The sequence below is a fragment of the Oncorhynchus gorbuscha genome, unplaced genomic scaffold, assembly GCF_021184085.1.
Source record: "Oncorhynchus gorbuscha isolate QuinsamMale2020 ecotype Even-year unplaced genomic scaffold, OgorEven_v1.0 Un_scaffold_2111, whole genome shotgun sequence".
NCBI classification, from domain to species: domain Eukaryota; kingdom Metazoa; phylum Chordata; class Actinopteri; order Salmoniformes; family Salmonidae; genus Oncorhynchus; species Oncorhynchus gorbuscha.
This window is the reverse complement of record NW_025746703.1, coordinates 51,271-69,566: the sequence shown is the minus strand read 5'-3', so window position 1 is coordinate 69,566 and position 18,296 is coordinate 51,271. Positions and strand designations below refer to the sequence as shown.

At 52.4% G+C, this 18,296-nt stretch overlaps 1 pseudogene across 1 annotated transcript; it reads left to right on the top strand.

The window, feature by feature from the left end:
- Positions 1–662: 662 nt before the first annotated feature.
- LOC124024995 lies at positions 663–16,195 on the top strand (annotated as a pseudogene). Its single transcript, XR_006837123.1, has 6 exons — positions 663–926; positions 1,947–2,097; positions 2,862–3,006; positions 6,544–6,726; positions 11,553–11,633; positions 15,106–16,195. The product of XR_006837123.1 is annotated as a double-strand-break repair protein rad21 homolog A-like (transcript).
- Positions 16,196–18,296: the final 2,101 nt, after the last annotated feature.

Genomic DNA, 18,296 nt, shown 5'->3' with positions numbered 1-18,296 from the left:
AGAATGACATCCACACTTCTGTCTAGTGAACGAGAATGACATCCACACTTCTGTCTAGTGAACGAGAATGACATCCACACTTCTGTCTAGTGAACGAGAATGACATCCACACTTCTGTCTAGTGAACGAGAATGACATCCACACTTCTGTCTAGTGAACGAGAATGACATCCACACTTCTGTCTAGTGAACGAGAATGACATCCACACTTCTGTCTAGTGAACGAGAATGACATCCACACTTCTGTCTAGTGAACGAGAATGACATCCACACTTCTGTCTAGTGAACGAGAATGACATCCACACTTCTGTCTAGTGAACGAGAATGACATCCACACTTCTGTCTAGTGAACGAGAATGACATCCACACTTCTGTCTAGTGAACGAGAATGACATCCACACTTCTCTGTCTAGTGAACGAGAATGACATCCACACTTCTCTCTAGTGAATGAGAATGACATCCACACTTCTCTCTAGTGAATGAGAATGACATCCACACTTCTCTGTCTAGTGAACGAGAATGACATCCACACTTCTCTCTAGTGAACGAGAATGACATCCACACTTCTCTGTCTAGTGGACGAGAAAGACATCCACACTTCTGTCTAGTGAACGAGAATGACATGCACACTTCTGTCTAGTGTCAGAATGACATCCACACTTCTGTCTAGTGTCAGAATGACATCCACACTTCTCTGTCCAGTGAAAGAGACGAAGGCGAAGAGGAAGAGGAAGCTGATTGTTGACAACCTGAAAGAGCTGGACAGTAAGTCGATCCGCGCCCAGCTCAGCGACTACTCGGACATCGTGACCACGTTGGACCTGGCCCCTCCCACCAAGAAGCTGATGATGTGGAAAGAGACCGGAGGAGTGGAGAAACTCTTCTCTCTCCCCGCACAGCCGCTCTGGAACGGCAAACTGTTGAAGGTAAGGGACAGGAGGAGGTCAACGCACAGCAAACTGTTGAAGGTAAGGGACAGGAGGAGGTCAACGCACAGCAAACTGCTGAAGGTAAGGGACAGGAGGAGGTCAACGCACAGCAAACTGTTGAAGGTAAGGGACAGGAGGAGGTCAACGAAGGTAAGGGACAGGAGGAGGTCAACGCACAAACTGCTGAAGGTAAGAGACAGCTCTGGAAGGTAAGGGACAGGAGGAGGTCAAACAAACTGCTGAAGGTAAGAGACAGGAGGAGGTCAACGCACAGCAAACTGCTGAAGAACGGCAAACTGTTGAAGGTAAGAGAAACTGCTGAGGAGGAGGTCAACGCACAGCAAACTGCTGAACAGGAGGAGGTCACACACAAACTGCTGAAGGTAAGAGACAGAGAGGTCGTGAACACACACACACACACACACACACACACACACACACACACACACACACACACACACACACACACACACACACACACACACACACACACACACACAGAGAGACGTGAACACACACACAGACACACACACAGACGTGAACACACACACAGACGTGAACAATGGCCTTGAAGTTGCTGTTACTGACTAAGATGAAACCATTTTATTTTTCAGCTTGTATCTCACTAGGTATAGATGAGTCTAGACTTCTGAATCGGCTTTAGTCTGGAGGGGGTGGACAGGCGGCTTTAGTCTGGAGGGGATGAACACAGCTTTAGTCTGGAGGGGGTGGACAGGCGGCTTTAGTCTGGAGGGATGAACACAGCTTTAGTCTGGAGGGGGTGGACAGGCGGCTTTAGTCTGGAGGGGATGAACACAGCTTTAGTCTGGAGGGGAATGGTGGACAGGCGACTTTAGTCTGGAGGGGATGAACACAGCTTTAGTCTGGGGGGTGGACAGGGAGTTTAGGGAGGGGCGGCTTTAGTCTGGAGGGGGGGACGTGTCGGAGATCTCATTAACTGTCCCTCTGGGACACCTGAGAATGGGTTTTTAACTGAAATATGTCCTGTGTTGTCAGATGTTTACGCGCTGCCTGACTCCCCTGGTGCCGGATGAGATGAGGAAGAGGAGGAAGGGAGGAGAGGCTGATAGTCTGGATGAGTTCCTGAAGGACCTGGAGAACCCCGAGGTGCCCAGAGAGGAGGCTCTGTCTGGCAGGGACGTTATTGGTAAGTTACCTTCAGCCTCCCACCCCTCATATACTAACCCCAGAGAGGAGGCTTTCTCCCTGTCTCACCCCTCCAGACCAGACCTGTCATTATCAAACCAACCCTGTCTCTCTCTCTCCTCAGACCAGACCTGTCATTATCAAACCAACCCTGTCTCTCTCTCTCTCCTCAGACCAGACCTGTCATTACCAAACCAACCCCAGAGAGAGGCTGTCTCTCTCTCTCTCCCAGACCAGACTTTCTGTCTCTCAAACTCTCTCCTCAGACCAGACCTGTCATTACCAAACCAACCCTCTCTCTCTCAGAGGAGACCTGTCTTACTCTCCTCAGACCTGTCATTACCAAACCAACCCTCTCTCTCTCTCCCCTCAGACCTGTCATTACCAAACCAACCCTCTCTCTCTCTCTCCAGACCTGTCATTATCAAACCAACCCTCTCTCTCTCTCTCTCCAGACCTGTCATTATCAAACCAACCCTCTCTCTCTCCTCAGACCAGACCTGTCATTATCAAACCAACCCTCTCTCTCTCCTCCCCAGACCTGTCAGACCAGACCTGACCTCATTATCAAACCAACCCTCTCTCTCTCTCTCAGACCAGACCTGTCATTATCAAACCAACCCTCTCTCTCTCCTCAGACCAGACCTGTCATTATCAAACCAACCCTCTCTCTCTCCTCAGACCAGACCTGTCATTATCAAACCAACCCTCTCTCTCTCCTCAGACCAGACCTGTCATTATCAAACCAACCCTCTCTCTCCTCAGACCAGACCATCATGGAAACCAACCCAGTCTCTCTGCAGGCCTCAGCCATGGAGGGAAGTAGGACGACTCCTGGACCAGACCTGTCATTATGCAAACCACCCTCCACCCCACAGACGGACTCAAACACAAGGAGGCTGGCCTGCCCGTCAGACTGACCTGTCATTATCAAACCAACCCTCTCCTTCCTCCTCAGACCAGACCTGTCATTATCAAACCAACCCTCTGGCTCTGCCCGACCAGACCTGTCATTACTGCCAACCCCATCTCTCTCTCTGGACCTGACCTGTCATTAGTAACCAACCCTCTCTCTCTTCTCATCAGGAGGCTGGCCAACCCCCCCTGAGTACTCTCTCCTCAGACCAGACCTGTCATTCAAACCAACCCTGGCTCTCTCTCCCGTCAGACCAGACCATCATGGAGGAACCCCTACTCAGCCAGACTGTCATTATCATTCAGGGGCTGGCCTTCCTGAGTACTGCTGCTTTCATTCAGGAGGCTGGCCTGCCCGTGAGTACTGCTGCTTTCATTCAGGGGGCTGGCCTGCCCGTGAGTACTGCTGCTTTCATTCAGGAGGCTGGCCTGCCCGTGAGTACTGCTGCTTTCATTCAGGAGGCTGGCCTGCCCGTGAGTACTGCTGCTTTCATTCAGGAGGCTGGCCTTCCTGAGTACTGCTGCTTTCATTCAGGAGGCTGGCCTGCCCGTGAGTACTGCTGCTTTCATTCAGGGGGCTGGCCTGCCCGTGAGTACTGCTGCTTTCATTCAGGAGGCTGGCCTTCCTGAGTACAGCTGCTTTCATTCAGGAGGCTGGCCTGCCCGTGAGTACTGCTGCTTTCATTCAGGGGGCTGGCCTGCCTGTGAGTACTGCTGCTTTCATTCAGGGGGCTGGCCTGCCTGTGAGTACTGCTGCTTTCATTCAGGGGGCTGGCCTGCCTGAGTACTGCTGCTTTCATTCAGGAGGCTGGCCTGCCTGTGAGTACTGCTGCTTTCATTCAGGAGGCTGGCCTGTCTGTGAGTACTGCTGCTTTCATTCAGGAGGCTGGCCTGCCTGAGTACTGCTGCTTTCATTCAGGAGGCTGGCCTGCCTGAGTACTGCTGCTTTCATTCAGGGGGCTGGCCTGCCTGTGAGTACTGCTGCTTTCATTCAGGGGGCTGGCCTGCCTGTGAGTACTGCTGCTTTCATTCAGGGGGCTGGCCTGCCTGTGAGTACTGCTGCTTTCATTCAGGGGGCTGGCCTGCCTGTGAGTACTGCTGCTTTCATTCAGGGGGCTGGCCTGCCCGTGAGTACTGCTGCTTTCATTCAGGGGGCTGGCCTGCCTGTGAGTACTGCTGCTTTCATTCAGGGGGCTGGCCTGCCTGTGAGTACTGCTGCTTTCATTCAGGAGGCTGGCCTGCCTCTGGGATTCAGGAGGCTGGCCTTCCTAACCTACTGCTGTTAGTTGGCCTTGGGCTATCAGCCTTCCTAACCTACTGCTGTTAGAGTTGATTGGGATATGCCTTCTAACCTACTGCTGTTTCATTGATTGGGATATCAGCCTTCTAACCTACTGCTGTTAGTTGATTGGGATATCAGCCTTCTAACCTACTGCTGTTAGTTGATTGGGATATCAGCCTTCTAACCTACTGCTGTTAGTTGATTGGGATATCAGCCTTCTAACCTACTGCTGTTATTGATTGGGATATCAGCCTTCTAACCTACTGCTGTTAGCTGTTGATTGGGATATCAGCCTGCCCGTAACCTACTGCTGTTAGTTGATTGGGATATCAGCCTTCTAACCTACTGCTGTTAGTTGATTGGGATATCAGCCTTCTAACCTACTGCTGTTAGTTGATTGGGATATCAGCCTTCTAACCTACTGCTGTTAGTTGATTGGGATATCAGCCTTCTAACCTACTGCTGTTAGTTGATTGGGATATCAGCCTTCTAACCTACTGCTGTTAGTTGATTGGGATATCAGCCTTCTAACCTACTGCTGTTAGTTGATTGGGATATCAGCCTTCTAACCCACTGTCGTAATCACACAATCTGTCCCAGTAAAAAGTGGTTAGAGCCTGTAAGGAGGCATTCAGGGTAGCCTGCCTGTGTACTGTGGTTAGAGTGGCCTGAGAGGAGGCAGGGTAGCCTAGTGGTTAGAGTGTAGAGGAGGCAGGGTAGCCTAGTGGTTAGGCCTTGTAGAGGATATCAGGGTAGCCTAGTGGTTAGGGTGTAGAGGCGGCAGGGTAGCCTAGTGGTTAGGGTGTAGAGGCGGCAGGGTAGCCTAGTGGTTAGGGTGTAGAGGCGGCAGGGTAGCCTAGTGGTTAGGGTGTAGAGGCGGCAGGGTAGCCTAGTGGTTAGGGTGTAGAGGCGGCAGGGTAGCCTAGTGGTTAGGGTGTAGAGGCCAGGGTAGCCTAGTGGTTAGGGTGTAGAGGATATCAGGGTAGCCTAGTGGTTAGGGTGTAGAGGCGGCAGGGTAGCCTAGTGGTTAGGGTGTAGAGGCGGCAGGGTAGCCTAGTGGTTAGGGTGTAGAGGCGGCAGGGTAGCCTAGTGGTTAGGGTGTAGAGGGGCAGGGTAGCCTAGTGGTTAGGGTGTAGAGGCGGCAGGGTAGCCTAGTGGTTAGGGTGTAGAGGCGGCAGGGTAGCCTAGTGGTTAGGGTGTAGAGGCGGCAGGGTGGCCTAGTGGTTAGGGTGTAGAGGCGGCAGGGTAGCCTAGTGGTTAGGGTGTAGAGGCGGCAGGGTAGCCTAGTGGTTAGGGTGTAGAGGCGGCAGGGTAGCCTAGTGGTTAGGGTGTAGAGGCGGCAGGGTAGCCTAGTGGTTAGGGTGTAGAGGCGGCAGGGTAGCCTAGTGGTTAGGGTGTAGAGGCGGCAGGGTAGCCTAGTGGTTAGGGTGTAGAGGCGGCAGGGTAGCCTAGTGGTTAGGGTGTAGAGGCGGCAGGGTAGCCTAGTGGTTAGGGTGTAGAGGCGGCAGGGTAGCCTAGTGGTTAGGGTGTAGAGGCGGCAGGGTAGCCTAGTGGTTAGGGTGTAGAGGCGGCAGGGTAGCCTAGTGGTTAGGGTGTAGAGGCGGCAGGGTAGCCTAGTGGTTAGGGTGTAGAGGCGGCGGGTAGCCTAGTGGTTAGGGTGTAGAGGCGGCCTAGCCTAGTGGTTAGGGTGTAGAGGCGGCAGGGTAGCCTAGTGGTTAGGGTGTAGAGGCGGCAGGGTAGCCTAGTGGTTAGGGTGTAGAGGCGGCAGGGTAGCCTAGTGGTTAGAGCGTTGGACTAGTAACCGGAAGGTTGCAAGTTCGAATCCCTGAGCTGACGAGGTACAAATCTGTCGTTCTGCCCCTGAACAGGCAGTTAACCCACTGTTCCTAGGCCGTCATTGAAAAAATAAGAATTTGTTCTTAACTGACTTGCCTGGTTAAATAAAGATTAAATAAAATAAATACATTTTAAAAACCCCGTCAGAATAGATATGGAACAACCAGCCAGCCAATGGAATCATTCATGTGTTGTCCATTTCCTGTGACTCGTTGTCCTAACTACTGTAGTCGGATGCACCTCGTTAAGTCTCTGAATCAGAGCATCTGCTACATTTACATACATTTACATAAATAATAACAGCAAGGTGTATATAAATATATTCAACAACCAGGAATGGTTGATGTTTTGTCTTACCTCTGACTAGTTCTGGTATGTGTATCCAACAACCCGTCTCTCGTCTCGTCCATTTAGATGGGAGCCCAGGAGCCTCAGGCTGATCTCTCAGTCCTCTCCATGGCCCAGGTAGACCTGCCCCAGGTAGACCTGCCCCAGGTAGACCTGCCCCCAGAGGAGAGCCTCAGCCTCACACAGCTGGTCCCTGAGCTGGATCTGCTGGACAAGGAGAAGAAGGACAAGGATGACAGTGATGAGGAGGTGGGTGGTGGCAGCTTACCGTCAGGGAGGGTTTATATGGGGGGGGGTAGAGACCTGGGGGGGGGGAGGTAGAGACCTGGGGGTTGGGGAGGAGGGTAGAGACCTGGGGGGTGGGAGGAGGGTAGAGACCTGGGGGTTTGGGAGGAGGGTAGAGACCTGGGGGGGGGGAGGGTAGAGACCTGGGGGGGTGGGGAGGGGAGGGTAGAGACCTGGGGGGGGAGGGGTAGAGACCTGGGGGGAGGAGGGGAGGGTAGAGACCTGGGGGGAGGAGGGGAGGGTAGAGACCTGGGGGGGTTGGGGAGGAGGGTAGAGACCTGGGAGGGGTTGGGGAGGAGGGTAGAGACCTGGTTGGGGAGGAGGGGAGGGTAGGGTGGTTGGGGAGGGTAGAGACCTGGGGGATTGGGGAAGAGGGTAGAGACCTGGGGGGATTGGGGAAGAGGGTAGAGACCTGGGGGGGGATTGGGGGAAGAGGGTAGAGACCTGGGGGGGAGGGGGAGGAGGGAGGGGAGGAGAGGAGGGTAGAGACCTGGGGGGTTGGAGGAGGTTAGAGACCGGAGGGGGTTGGAGGGGAGGTTAGAGACCTGGGGGGGGAGGAGGGGAGGGGGAGGGGGGAGGGTAGAGACCTGGGGGGGGTTGGGGAGGGGAGGTAGAGACCTGGGGGGGAGGGTGGGGAGGAGGGTAGAGACCTGGGGGGAGGAGGGGAGGAGGGTAGAGACCTGGGGGGAGGGGAGGAGGGTAGAGACCTGGGGGGAGGGGAGGACCTGGGGGGATTGGGGAGGGGTAGAGACCTGGGGGGGTTGGGGAGGAGGGGGAGGGGAGGAGGGTAGAGACCTGGGGGGGGGGGAGGGTAGAGACCTGGGGGGAGGGGAGGGTAGAGACCTGGGGGGAGGGGAGGGTAGAGACCTGGGGGGGAGGGGAGGGTAGAGACCTGGGGGGAGGGGAGGGTAGAGACCTGGGGGGGGGGGGAGGGGAGGGTAGAGACCTGGGAGGGGGAGGGGAGGGTAGAGACCTGGGGGGGGAGGGGAGGGTAGAGGGGGGATGGGAGGGAGACCTGGGGGGGGGAGGGTAGAGACCTGGGGGGAGGGGAGGGTAGAGACCTGGGGGGGGGAGGGGGTAGAGACCTGGGGGGGAGGGGAGGGTAGAGACCTGGGGGGGGGGGGAGGGGGGAGGGGAGGGTAGAGACCTGGGGGGAGGGGAGGGTAGAGACCTGGGGGAGGGGAGGGTAGAGACCTGGGGGATGGGGAGGGGGTAGAGACCTGGGGGGAGGGGAGGGTAGAGACCTGGGGGGAGGGGAGGGTAGAGACCTGGGGGAGGGGAGGGTAGAGACCTGGGGGATGGGGAGGGTAGAGACCTGGGGGGGGGGGAGGGGGGAGGGAGGGTAGAGACCTGGGGGGATGGGGAGGAGGGTAGAGACCTGGGGGAGGATGGAGGGTAGAGACCTGGGGGGATGGGGAGGGTAGAGACCTGGGGGGATGGGGAGGGTAGAGACCTGGGGGATGGGGAGGGTAGAGACCTGGGGGGATGGGGAGGGTAGAGACCTGGGGGGATGGGGAGGAGGGTAGAGACCTGGGGGGGGAGGAGGGTAGAGACCTGGGGGGATGGGGAGGGGAGGGTAGAGACCTGGGGGGGGGGGGAGGGTAGAGACCTGGGGGGGGGAGGGTGGGGGGGGAGGGGGTAGAGACCTGGGGGGATGGGGAGGGTAGAGACCTGGGGGGGGGGTAGAGACCTGGGGGGAGGGGGGAGGGTAGAGACCTGGGGGGGGAGGGGAGGGTAGAGACCTGGGGGATGGGGAGGGTAGAGACCTGGGGGAGGGGAGGGTAGAGACCTGGGGGGGAGACCTGGGGGGGGGGGAGGGGGTAGAGACCTGGGGGGGGGGGGAGGGTAGAGACCTGGGGGGGAGGGTAGAGACCTGGGGGGGGGGGAGGGTAGAGACCTGGGGGAGACCTGGGGGAGGGGAGGGTAGAGACCTGGGGGGGGGGAGGGTAGAGACCTGGGGGGATGGGAGGGGGTAGAGACCTGGGGGGATGGGGAGGGTAGAGACCTGGGGGATGGGGAGGGTAGAGACCTGGGGGGATGGTGGGTAGAGACCTGGGGGGAGGGGAGGGTAGAGACCTGGGGGGTGGAGGGTAGAGACCTGGGGGGAGGGGAGGGTAGAGACCTGGGGGATGGAGGAGGGTAGAGACCTGGGGGATGGGGAGGAGGGTAGAGACCTGGGGGGATGGGAGGGTAGAGACCTGGGGGAGGGGAGGAGGGGAGGGTAGAGACCTGGGGGGGAGGAGGGTAGAGACCTGGGGGGATGGAGGAGGGTAGAGACCTGGGGGATGGGGAGGAGGGTAGAGACCTGGGGGGGATGGGGAGGAGGGTAGAGACCTGGGGGGATGGGGAGGAGGGTAGAGACCTGGGGGATGGAGGAGGGTAGAGACCTGGGGGGATGGGGAGGAGGGTAGAGACCTGGGGGATGGAGGAGGGTAGAGACCTGGGGGGTATGGAGGAGGGTAGAGACCTGGGGGGAGGAGGGTAGAGACCTGGGGGATGGGGGGAGGGTAGAGACCTGGGGGGATGGGGAGGGTAGAGACCTGGGGGGATGGGGAGGGTAGAGACCTGGGGGGATGGAGGGTAGAGACCTGGGGGGATGGAGGAGGGTAGAGACCTGGGGGATGGAGGAGGGTAGAGACCTGGGGGGATGGAGGGTAGAGACCTGGGGGGATGGAGGGTAGAGACCTGGGGGAGGAGGGTAGAGACCTGGGGGAGGGGAGGGTAGAGACCTGGGGGGGAGGGGAGGGTAGAGACCTGGGGGATGGGGGGTAGAGACCTGGGGGAGGGGAGGGTAGAGACCTGGGGGAGGGGAGGGTAGAGACCTGGGGGAGGGAGGGTAGAGGGGGGATGGAGGGTAGAGACCTGGGGGGAGGGGAGGGTAGAGACCTGGGGGGAGGGGAGGGTAGAGACCTGGGGGAGGGGGGGGGTAGAGACCTGGGGGAGGGGAGGGTAGAGACCTGGGGGATGGAGGGGAGGGTAGAGACCTGGGGGAGGGGAGGGTAGAGACCTGGGGGATGGAGGGTAGAGACCTGGGGGGATGGAGGGTAGGACCTGGGGGGATGGAGGGTAGAGACCTGGGGGGGAGGGTAGAGACCTGGGGGATGGGGAGGGTAGAGACCTGGGGGATGGGGAGGGGGATGGAGGGTAGAGACCTGGGGGGGGAGGGTAGAGACCTGGGGGATGGGGGGGTAGAGACCTGGGGGGATGGAGGGTAGAGACCTGGGGGGATGGGAGGGTAGAGACCTGGGGGATGGAGGGTAGAGACCTGGGGGATGGAGGGTAGAGACCTGGGGGATGGGGGAGGGTAGAGACCTGGGGGGATGGGGGGGTAGAGACCTGGGGGGATGGGGAGGGTAGAGACCTGGGGGATGGGGAGGGTAGAGACCTGGGGGATGGAGGGTAGAGACCTGGGGGGATGGGGGGTAGAGACCTGGGGGATGGGGAGGGTAGAGACCTGGGGGATGGGGAGGGGAGGGGGTAGAGACCTGGGGGAGACCTGGGGAGACCTGGGGGGATGGGGAGGGTAGAGACCTGGGGGGATGGGGAGACCTGGGGGGGGTAGAGACCTGGGGGGATGGAGGGTAGAGACCTGGGGGGATGGAGGAGGGTAGAGACCTGGGGGATGGAGGAGGGTAGAGACCTGGGGGATGGAGGAGGGTAGAGACCTGGGGGATGGAGGGTAGAGACCTGGGGGATGGGGAGGGTAGAGACCTGGGGGGATGGGGAGGGTAGAGACCTGGGGGGATGGGGGAGGGTAGAGACCTGGGGGGTCATGGAGGTAGGGTAGAGACCTGGGGGGAAAGTAACATTTATGGGTAATACACATCTATGATACCTTTGGAGATGAATGGGTAGAGACCTGGGGGGAGGGGAGGGTAGAGACCTGGGGGGATGGAGGGTAGAGACCTGGGGGATGGAGGGTAGAGACCTGGGGGGAGGGGAGGGTAGAGACCTGGGGGGAGGGGAACAAGAGGTAGAGACCTTCAGGGATACACTTCTTCAAGTAAACAAACAAACTATGCTAGAGACCTGGGGGATGGAGGGTAGAGACCTGGGGGATATCTGGTGTCTATGGAGGGTAGAGACCTGGGGGATATCTGGATGGAGGGTAGAGACCTGGGGGTCTATGGAGGGTAGAGACCTGGGGGGAGGGTGATGGAGGAGTAGAGACCTGGGGGATGGAGGGTAGAGACCTGGGGGATGGAGGGTGAGACCTGGATGATATCTGGGGATGGAGGGTAGAGACCTGGGGGATGGAGGGTAGAGACCTGGGGGTTGGGGAGGGTAGAGACCTGGGGGGATGGAGGGTAGAGACCTGGGGGATGGAGGGTAGAGACCTGGGGGATGGAGGGTGTAGAGACCTGGGGGATGGAGGGTAGAGACCTGGGGGATGGAGGGTAGAGACCTGGGGGATGGTGTCTAGGGGTAGAGACCTGGGGGATGGAGGACGAATCTGATTAGAAATTAAGTTCAGAAGATATGTAAAGAATGTTTCTATTTTTATTTTATTTATTTATTTATTCTATTTTTTATGTGTCACATCTTGGGGTCAATCTTGAACCGTGAGCTTGATAAACACGTGTCTACAATTTGACCTCAACCTGGCCTGATGGGAAAGTAACATTTATGGGTAATACACATCTATGATACCTTTGGAGATGAATGGACTGTGTCCAGCCACCTTGAGGTCCTGCTGATGTGCATCTGTGTGTTCTGTGTGTATCTGTGTGTGATCATCTGTGTGTGTGTGTGTGTGTGTGTATCTGTGTCTGTCTGGTGTGTGTTTGCAGGAGGAGGAGGGGGATCCAACTCAGGACCAGGAGGAGAAGAGGTGGAACAAGAGGACCCAACAGATGCTACATGGCCTTCAGGTAAACAAATATCTTGTTATACACTTCTTCAAGTAAACAAACAAACTATGCTAATGTTCTGTTGGGAATTAGAGGTACAGAATATTACATTTCCATGTGGAAAACTGCTATAATGGAAAACAGGTCGTTGGAGAATATCTGATGTCTACATCTGGTGTCTACATCTGGTGTCTACATCTGGTGTGTACATCTGGTGTCTACATCTGGTGTCTACATCTGGTGTCTACATCTGGTGATGATATCTGGTGTCTACATCTGGTGATGATATCTGGTGTCTACATCTGGTGATGATATCTGGTGTCTACATCTGGTGTCTGGTGTCATCTGGTGATGATATCTGGTGTCTACATCTCTGGTGTCTACATCTGGTGTCTGATATCTGGTGTCTACATCTGGTGGTGATATCTGGTGTCTACATCTGGTGGTGATATCTGTGTCTACATCTGGTGATGATATCTGGTGTCTACATGATGATATCTGGTGTCTCTGGTGATATCTACATCTGGTGTGTCTGGTGTCTACATATCTGGTCTGGTGATGATATCTGGTGTCTACATCTGGTGGTGATATCTGGTGTCTACATCCGGTGGTGATATCTGGTGTCTACATCTGGTGGTGATATCTGGTGTCTACATCTGCTGGTGATATCTGGTGTCTACATCTGGTGGTGATATCTGGTGTCTACATCTGCTGGTGATATCTGGTGATATCTGGTGTCTACATCTGGTGATGATATCTGGTGATATCTGGTGTCTACATCTGGTGGTGATATCTGGTGTCTACATCTGGTGATGATATCTGATGTTATCTGGTGTCTACATCTGGTGATGATATCTGGTGATATCTGGTGTCTACATCTGGTGTCTACATCTGGTGTCTACATCTGGTGGTGATATCTGGTGATATCTGGTGTCTACATCTGGTGATGATATCTGGTGTCTACATCTGGTGTCTACATCTGGTGGTGATATCTCTGGTGGTGATATCTGGTGTCTACATCTGGTGGTGATATCTGGTGTCTACATCTGGTGGTGATATCTGGTGTCTACATCTGGTGGTGATATCTGGTGTCTACATCTGGTGTCTACATCTGGTGGTGATATCTGGTGGTGATATCTGGTGATGATATCTGGTGATATCTGGTGATGATATCTGGTGATATCTGGTGATATCTGGTGTCTACATCTGGTGATATCTGGTGTCTACATCTGGTGGTGATATCTGGTGGTGATATCTGGTGATGATATCTGATGTCTACATCTGGTGGTGATATCTGATATATCTGGTGTCTACATCTGGTGTCTACATCTGGTGGTGATATCTGGTGGTGATATCTGGTGGTGATATCTGGTGATGATATCTGGTGTCTACATCTGGTGGTGATATCTGGTGTCTACATCTGGTGGTGATATCTGGTGATGATATCTGGTGTCTACATCTGGTGATGATATCTGGTGTCTACATCTGGTGGTGATATCTGGTGGTGATATCTGATATCTGGTGGTGATATCTGGTGTCTACATCTGGTGGTGATATCTGGTGATGATATCTGGTGTCTACATCTGGTGATGATATCTGGTGTCTACATCTGGTGATGATATCTGGTGTCTACATCTGGTGTTGATATCTGGTGTCTATATCTGGTGGTGATATCTGGTGTCTACATCTGGTGATATCTGGTGTCTACATGATATCTGGTGATGATATCTGGTGTCTGATATCTGGTCTGGTGTCTACATCTGGTGATGATATCTGGTGTCTACATCTGGTGGTGATATCTGGTGTCTACATCTGGTGATGATATCTGGTGTCTACATCTGGTGATGATATCTGGTGTCTACATCTGGTGATGATATCTGGTGGTGATATCTGGTGTCTACATCTGGTGATGATATCTGGTGGTGATATCTGGTGTCTACATCTGGTGGTGATATCTGGTGTCTACATCTGGTGATGATATCTGGTGTCTACATCTGGTGATGATATCTGGTGTCTACATCTGGTGGTGATATCTGGTGGTGATATCTGGTGTCTATCATCTGGTGTGATATCTGATATCTGGTGTCTGATCATCTGGTGATGATATCTGGTGTCTACATCTGGTGGTGATATCTGGTGTGATATCTGGTGTCTATATCTGGTGTCTACATCTGTGATATCTGGTGTCTACATCTGGTGGTGATATCTGGTGATGATATCTGGTGTCTACATCTGGTGGTGATATCTGGTGTCTACATCTGGTGGTGATATCTGGTGTCTACATCTGGTGGTGATATCTGGTGTCTACATCTGGTGATGATATCTGGTGTCTACATCTGGTGGTGATATCTGGTGTCTGGTGACTGGTCTGGTGGTGATATCTGATATCTGGTGTCTGATATCTGGTGTCTGATATCTGGTGTCTACATCTGGTGATGATATCTGGTGATGGTGGTGATATCTGGTGTCTACATCTGGTGGTGATATCTGGTATCTGGTGTCTACATCTGGTGGTGATATCTGGTGTGATATCTGGTGTCTACATCTGGTGGTGATATCTGGTGATCTGGTGGTGATATCTGGTGATATCTGGTGATATCTGACATCTGGTGATATCTGATATCTGGTGTCTACATCTGGTGATGATATCTGGTGTCTACATCTGGTGTCTACATCTGGTGGTGATATCTGGTGGTGATATCTGGTGTCTACATCTGGTGGTGATATCTGGTGTCTACATCCGGTGGTGATATCTGGTGATGATATCTGGTGTCTACATCCGGTGATGATATCTGGTGATGATATCTGGTGTCTACATCTGGTGGTGATATCTGGTGTCTACATCTGGTGGTGATATCTGGTGTCTACATCTGGTGATGATATCTGGTGATCTGGTGGTGATATCTGGTGTCTACATCTGGTGGTGATATCTGGTGTCTACATCTGGTGGTGATATCTGGTGTCTACATCTGGTGGTGATATCTGGTGTCTACATCTGGTGGTGATATCTGGTGTCTACATCTGGTGGTGATATCTGGTGTCTACATCTGGTGGTGATATCTGGTGATATCTGGTGTCTACATCTGGTGGTGATATCTGGTGTTGATATCTGGTGTCTGGAGGCGACTGACTTCATATCTTTAGCGGTCATTCCATCATCTCTTATTTGGGCGAACCACTTTCTCCGGGGTCGGTCTGTTTTCTAGCTGGACGACCCCTTGGGTCGGTCTGTTATCTAGCTGGACGACCCCCTGGGTCGGTCTGTTATCTAGCTTGACGACCCCCTGGGTCGGTCTGTTTTCTAGCTGGACGACCCCCTGGGTCGGTCTGTTTTCTAGCTGGACGACCCCCTGGGTCGGTCTGTTTTCTAGCTGGACGACCCCCTGGGTCGGTCTGTTATCTAGCTGGACGACCCCCTGGGTCGGTCTGTTATCTAGCTGGACAGACCATTGGTCAGTAAGGTGACCGTCTCACCGTTCTCTCCTCTCTGCAGCGAGTCATGGCCAAGACGGGAGCCGAGCAGGTCAGCTTGTTGGCGCTGTGCCGAGACAACAACAAGAAGCAGGCGGCCGCCAAGTTCTACAGTTTCCTGGTTCTGAAGAAACAGCAGGCCATCGAGCTCAACCAGACCGAGCCTTACAGTGACATCATCGCTACAGCCGGACCAAGATTCCACCTGGTTTAGACACTGCCTGCGGTCCAAATGGCACCAGTTCCTATACAGCGCCCTACTTTTGACCAGAGCCCTCCTAGGGTTCTGGGCAAAAGTAGTGCACTATATAGGGAATATGGTGCTATTTGGAAATGTCTTTCTCACTATTTTTATGTATGTTTTAGTTGTTTGTTTTTGTTTTGTTGGGGGGGTCATAAATGCTAACTTTGAGAAGGATTGTACTGTTTCTACCACCAACTGAATCATGCAGTATTGTTGTTTTTTTAGTGAGAAATGCATTTATCCAGTATATTTATATTTCCTGTCAAGTTTTTTTTTTTTTTTTCATTTTGTAAAGCTTTCCGACCACACTCGTTGTTTTGTTTTGGGGGTAGTGGGTGGGGGTGGGGGGGGTTTGGAATAATACATGTCCCACTGCTCGGTAACGGTCAAATTCATCAAAAGATTCATCCAATTTTTTTAGTCTCCAATCAAGATTTCCCCTCCAAAAATTGTGTAAGAACATTTAGTCTTTCATGCTAACATACATGCTGTTTACAGGTACTGTTATATCATGAGAGAAACGGAATAAGTGCTCTTCACCTCGAGGTCTTCCTCATTGCACTTGACATAAAATCCTGGCTTTCATATTAAAAAGCAAATGTTTCGTTTTTACAGTTTGTTATTTCTGTTGATAAATTGGCTATATTACGACTAGCATTGCATTGTATTGTTTAGGTGTGTAATAATGCCCATTTTATTCACGTTGCGTTTTGTACCTCCACAGCTATGTTTCTTGTCGTTGCATAAAGTAACTAGACGCTTGTACATGTTTCAATGAAAGTTGATGATCCCATGTTTTTTAAGTCTTATGGTTAACTAGCTGTTGTGATACTTCTGTAAAGAATTTGAAATAAAAGTGTTTTAATTACTTGGTTTACAAAAACTCTGAACCATTCAGTCTGGTGAAATAACATCAAGCATCTGTTCCAGAAAGCAAGATCAATGACTTGGCCCAGCTGACTGTTCAAAATGACTTGGCCCAGCTGACTGTTCAAAATGACTTGGCCCAGCTGACTGTTCAAAATGACTTGGCCCAGCTGACTGTTCAAAATGACTTGGCCCAGCTGACTGTTCAAAATGACTTGGCCCAGCTGACTGTTCAAAATGACTTGGCCCAGCTGACTGTTCAAAATGACTTGGCCCAGCTGACTGTTCAAAATGACTTGGCCCAGCTGACTGTTCAAAATGACTTGGTCCAGCTGACTGTTCAAAATGCCTTGAAATGATTTAATCTTTTAGAGAAATGTGGACTTAAAATAACTGACTTGACGACAAGTTGAGGCTAACTTAAAGGGATGCTTAAATATTTTGGCAATGAAACCATTTTACATCAGAGTCCAATGAATTTGTGGATATCATTTTTATGTCTGCAGTTTGGAATCAAATCAAAATTGATTTGTCACGTGCACAATAAAAAAACCAAAAAAAAAAAAAAAGGAAGTTGCTAACTAGCGTTAGCGCTTTGAATGGCGGTCTATGGGAATAGCTAGCATGCTTCCTTCATACTGGACAGTCTGAGACATAAAATGGTATCCACGAGTTAATCTGACTGGGGAAGAAGATAAAGGGCTTAATTGCCAAAATCTCGAGGTATCCCTTTAATAATCCCGCTGTTTAGAATACAACACCAGTTGACACTCGTGACTCCCGACGAAAAAGCTTTAAAACCAGCCAGCTGTTTGGTAATCATGTTGTTTCAGCCGCGACTCTGTGAAACATTAGATATTAATCAAATTAAATTTATTTATAAAGCCCTTCTCACATCATGTATTTATAAAGCCCTTCTCACATCATGTATTTATAAAGCCCTTCTCACATCGTGTATTTATAAAGCCCTTCTCACATCATGTATTTATAAAGCCCTTCTCACATCATGTATTTATAAAGCCCTTCTCACATCATGTATTTATAAAGCCCTTCTCACATCGTGTATTTATAAAGCCCTTCTCACATCATGTATTTATAAAGCCCTTCTCACATCATGTCACTAAAGCACCTTATACTACCCACCACTGCGACTTGTATGCTCTAGTCGGCTGGCCCTCGCTACATATTCGTCGCCAGACCCACTGGCTTCAGGTCATCTACAAGGCCATGCTAGGCAAAGCTCCGCCTTATCTCAGCTCACTGGTCACGTTGGCAACACCCATCCGTAGCACGCGCTCCAGCAGGTGTATCTCATTGATCATCCCTAAAGCCAACACCTCATTCGGCCGCCTTTCGTTCCAGTACTCTGCTGCCTGTGACTGGAACGAATTGCAAAAATCGCTGAAGTTGGAGACTTTTATCTCCCTCACCAACTTCAAACATCAGCTAGCTGAGCAGTTAACCGATCGCTGCAGCTGTACATAATCTATTGGTAAATAGCACACCCATTTTCACCTACCTCATCCCCACAGTTTTTATTTATTTACTTTTCTGCTCTTTTGCACACCAATATCTCTACCTGTACATGATCATCTGATCATTTATCACTCCAGTGTTAATCTGCAATATTGTAATTATTCGCCTACCTCCTCATGCCTTTTGCACACATTGTATATAGACTCCCCTTTTTTTCTCTGTGTTATTGACTTGTTAATTGTTTACTCCATGTGTAACTCTGTGTTGTCTGTTCACACTGCTATGCTTTATCTTGGCCAGGTCGCAGTTGCAAATGAGAACCTGTTCTCAACTAGCCTACCTGGTTAAATAAAGGTGAAATAAAAAATAAATTAAAAAAAGGACAGGAGAAGTACTCCAGAGTTAACAGACTGACCCTAGCCCCCCGACACATAAACTACTGCAGCATAAATACTGGAGGCAGGAGGGGTCAGGAGACACTGTGGCCCCATCCGATGATACCCCCGGACAGGGCCAAACAGGCAGGATATAACCCCACCCACTTTGCCAAAGCACAGCCCCCACACCACACCACTAGAGGGATATCTTCAACCACCAACTTACCATCCTGAGACAAGTTTTTAATG